We start from the raw sequence: 4954 nt of genomic DNA on the forward strand, positions 1-4954 counted from the left end.
CGTAGATGCTTAGTCGGGCAGGCAACTTCCTAAGATGAGCTAGCACGTTGTAATCTACTTTCTAAGATCCTCCGATTTTTTCTTGGTTATGTGGTTCTTCCACTGGTGGAGGTGGGGGTATCTCTTCTTGAGTCGTTATCTGTTTTCCTTTATCTGCTGGAGCTGTTCTTGGTGGTAACACCTTTCCGCTCCTCAAGTTGACTTATGTGACTTATTCTTCTTGAGATATCATTTTTGAATCTTCTGGTGTCTCTTCCTCTTTATCAAAAAGATCTAAGTTGATGGTAAGCAGTGTACCAAGATGCTCAAGAATTGGCTCCTCGTTCTCTTCGTTATCGGTGCTGTCGTGCTGTCGTAAGCACTATCGTTGATGTCTTCCTTAGGCTTGACAACAAGTTCATCGGACTCAAGTCTGATTTGAGGATCATTTTGGGGATCAAGACCGTAACTAGCTTGGTTATAATCAGTTACGTTATTACCAGAAATAGTCAAAACGTAGCCGAAATCACAACCATTATATTCATAAGACCCCGGAGGGACAAAAAGATAATCATACAAAGTCAAGGGTTTGAGGACTTTCTTCCCAGAATCCGAGACAACCAATCTACTAGAGGCAGCCCCTATCCTACCGCCCGTGCTATCAATCTTAGCAGGGCCGCTCTTCTTTTTCTTGTTCTTGTTCTCTGTTCTTGAGGATGTCGGATTTTTTTGGTGAAATCTTCATCTCGGGCTCGGTATGCTGCTGACTCTGAATGGAAGCTTATTTTGATGCAGACTATAGCTTGTTTAGTATCTTCTTGGATGATCGCTCCATACTTCATTCCATCCTTCTTTGGTATTTGTAGAAGCTTGCTTCGATGAATCCTGTATTTGATCGAGGACCCTTTTGATTTCTTCCCAAGTTGTACTCCATCCATCTGTTCCGACATATGGATCAATTGGGGAGATTGACTCAGCTGAAACCATGTTTATGGAACCTTTTTCAGGTTCTCTCAAATACTCCTTCGGGATTGTTATATTCTCTTCCTTGAGGTTCTTCTCGAGCCAGTCTTTAAAGACGAAACACTTGTCTATAGTGTGCCCAAGCAATCGGTGGTACGGGCAATAATTTGGTTCATTCTTTATATCCACCTCTTCGGGTTTCTTCGGATCAGGCAGTTTGAATTACGATTTCTTCATGAAGTTTTTGAATATTTTAGGTATAGCTTCATCTTTGAAAGAATAAACAACTTTCTATCGCTCCAACAGGTATATTCTTTTACCTGTTGTCTGGGGTGACCTCTCCTGAGACGGTCGTTGGTTGGATTGACTGCTTTGTTTCTGAGGGTTCTGCGATGAAGACTGACGATGATCTTCTGCATATATCTTTATCAGCTTCTTTCCTTTGTCGACAGTTGTGACTATCCCTGATTTCTTTTCGAATACTCTGGTCACCTTAGCCTTTTCGTGTGGCTCCATGTGCTTCATTTCTTCTTGGAGACTGCTCGCTTTACTGAGTAGCTTCTCGAAGTATTTGATGGTGAGTCCCTTAAGCATGAAAGCTACTGGCCCATTAATGCTTTTGAGTAGAATCTCAATCTCTTGATGTTCTTGTATCTGAGGTTCACATTTCATGCTAAGGTTTCTCCACCTCAAAATATAGTCTCTCAAGGTTTCACTAGGCTTCTGCTTCTCCATCATGAGTTCTCCAATAGACACATGATGTTGCGCCCCGGTAAATCTTTTCACAAATAACTGTTCAAACTCAGAAAACATTTTAACTGACCCGTTGGGAAAGTCAGTGTGCCAGTCGAAAGCAATTTTTGACAAGCTGCTAACGAACTGCTGGCAGAGTAGAGCTTTGTTATTCCTTGTGTTGCCACAATTGGCTCAAAAATGTGTTATGTGTTGTCTAGAATTTCCAGTCCCATTGAATATCTTGAAGTTCGGGGTTACAAAGCCCTTGGGAAAAGGCACGACATCAAATTCCTGCGGATAAGGTCTACCCTTTAAAATTGATGCACCGCCCTTAGACTGGGCTAAGACCACTTGTTCAACCATCAACCATTTGCTTGAACTCTTTCTCTGGCATGGCAGGTGATGGAGAAGCCTTCTTTAGTTGTTCTTCTTTGTCTGTTGAAGTAGCCTCCCTTCTTTCATCTGCGATGTGTATGATTTCTGGCTAATTAATCCCTGGAGAAGCCAATCATGGTGCTTGTGATTGCCCCTAAATGGTGGCCATGGCGATCATAGTTGCAGTCATTTCTTCTATTCTTTTCTCCAGTAGAACAACTTGTTCATCCCTGAGGAGTATAACCCTACGCAGCTCATCTACGACATTCTCTTCAGTGTGAGGTTGAGCCTCACGCGCAGATGTGGTAGCTCTGGTTTCAATCACATGGACATCCATCAAATCTTCCTCCAAGTAATCATTGTAATCAAAATCCTCATCGTCACTATTGACGGAAACTTTGTGTTCTCGAGCTAACTCAGAAATCTCAATCCTGAGTTTCTCAACTTTTTCTTCAATTATTGATTCCTTAATTGCTTTAAGATCTGGAGGACCATGATGGAAATCCTCAACTTGTTCCTCCATCTCGCTAGCTATTGTCGCGACGATGTCAGATATTTCAGGTACTGGTTTTACATCTTCTTTTGCAGGCTCACTGAACTGTATCGGTGCAGCGACCTTGGGTACCCATACCTCCTTCCTTTTTGATGATGATGCCTCAGGACGGAACGTCTTAGTAGAGACATCGGTATGGCGAGGGAAGGTATGCTCCCTATGGTGTAGACCGGTTACAATGTCAGGTGATTATCTTATCTTTCTTTCCATGATTGCATGAAAACGGGTAAACCTCTCGGACCCAGTATTGACTTAATCGGCCGGCGACCTGAGGTCCTGGTCAGGGTATGAGTGGTGGTGACTATAGCAGTATCAACTCGGTTTCCCAAACGGAGCCAGACGGGAACACGGGTAGGTGACTCTACAGTCGACCTATGAGATTTTCTAGCGGGCTTAATATCCTTCAAAATTTCATTCTTCATATGAGGGGAAATTGCATGTCCCACTCGTTTAAGTAATTCACTAACAAAACATCCTTCTTTAAGAGCAAGCCTTCTGAAGACTGCACTAATTCGGGTGATGGGGCTGAATTTCTTTCCCTTCTCACCATGTCCATGAGGTGATGGCAATGCAGCAGCAATCCTTTGTATACTCTCATATCCATCAGTATCTGTCATAGGATGGATCTACTTCTTCGCAGGAGTGGGTAAATTTCCGGTAATACCTCTTCAACTTGATGAGGATCCTCCTCATCAGGTGTGTTCTCAGGAGTCTGGGCTTTGATGGCCCTCCGAACTCTTCTGTTACGGTTCCTCCTTTGAGTACAGGTCAGTGGTACAGTCCTCGAACTTGATCCGATCTCAAACACAGGTGGTGGGACAGTTAATCCCTCAATCGGATTCTCAACAATCTTTACTTCTTTTCCCTTAGCAGCAGTGGGGCTAGCGGGTTTGACGGGTGTCATGCCAGCAGTAGCTTTAGCCTTCTTGTAGGCAGGGAAGTCCTGAAGGCAGTTTAGATTGAGTTCTGCAAGCGACTCTTGAACTTTCGGGGCAGCGATCTTCATTACTACGAACGAGGCTTTCCTGAGGATGACCTCGAGGTCTTCAAATCCGGCTCCGAACTTGATGGTGGGAGCGACGTTACGGGCGTTGCGATCCGACGGCAGGTTGCAATAAAAGGTTAGTGTTGGGTAAGCCATCGCAACGGGCTTTAAAACAGAAAATTTTAGGGTTAGCTATATGGCCAAAAACCTCGTAATCCTTAGAGCAAGCACTGAAAGTAGAGGTTAGTTTGTAGACCGGGCGGGTCTTAATTTACAGGTAATTTTAACATCTTTATTTAAAAGGGTGTAAAATTTATTAATATTATTAACTGCGCGCAACAAAACACAATTTAATTTAATTTGTGAAGAAGCAAAACAAATGTGAAAAGGAGTTGTGAGAGAGTTTAGGACCTAGCGCAGGACCCAATCCGTGGCAGAGAATGCCCAGGTGGAGTTAATCCATTAACACACCTATTGGGGGTCTAACCCCACATGAAAATTTAAAGAGTCCTTAATGGCCTTCTGCACCCCTCTGTTCAAAGATGGTTGAACAGCTAGTCATGAAGTCCAAAAAAGTTACCTATACTTTCCCAAGACAGAAATGGGTAAAGTATGCCAACGGAAGAAGGGTAATTTAGTCCAAGAGGGACATGGACACATTACCAATGCGTGAAGATAATATTTCCTGATTTAGATGGAGAGAGAAGCTAGTCCCCAAAGGAGTCGCCAGAAGATGTCGGCGTTTCTGGGGTTGCCCGTAAGAAGTGGTCGGTCGCTGGAATCGAAATCCCGTCGCCCGCTTCAGAAGGACGTTGAAGTATGAAATCAAACTGACCCCATATTTTTCATAGTTTAAAATGAGAGAGCACTGTACCTCAGATATTGTATCTATCCTGAAGGATAAACATAAGAATTAAGGATGAGGCTCGATCAAAATAAACTAAGGAAAGTATGACGTCCGTTTGGTCTGCGAAACCTTTATATTTGCAGACAAGTTCCCCTATTTAATATAAAGGATTAAATAGGGTTTATATTAAGCTGGGTTCGGACATGCTTCCTATAAGGGCAAGCCCCTATAGTTAATTACATCTTAAATGACCAAAGCCACCTAAGAAGACTCTCGATAAAAATCAGGAAATATTATCTTCAAAGAATTTCAAAGTCTAGGACTATTCAACGAAATCAGATTTAGAGGTTTGAAAGGGGATCAGTTCAAATTTGGAACATTTTATTGTAGAATCCGCAGAAAGACGAACTAGGGGATGTCATGGATCCAGAGAAGACTCTGGTGACTTCCCAAGCTATCCTAATGTTTGACTTCAGTTTTGAGGAGAAATATTTAGGTGTTTCATCCTACCAATTTT

The 4954-nt window shown here is 42.8% G+C and overlaps 1 pseudogene; it reads right to left on the reverse strand.

Annotated features, from left to right (window-relative positions):
• Positions 1-3611, reverse strand: part of LOC110026184 — a 10401-nt pseudogene extending 6790 nt beyond the window's left edge.
• Positions 3612-4954: the final 1343 nt, after the last annotated feature.

This window comes from Phalaenopsis equestris, unplaced genomic scaffold (assembly GCF_001263595.1).
Source record: "Phalaenopsis equestris unplaced genomic scaffold, ASM126359v1 Scaffold000356, whole genome shotgun sequence".
Taxonomy (NCBI): Eukaryota; Viridiplantae; Streptophyta; class Magnoliopsida; order Asparagales; family Orchidaceae; genus Phalaenopsis; species Phalaenopsis equestris.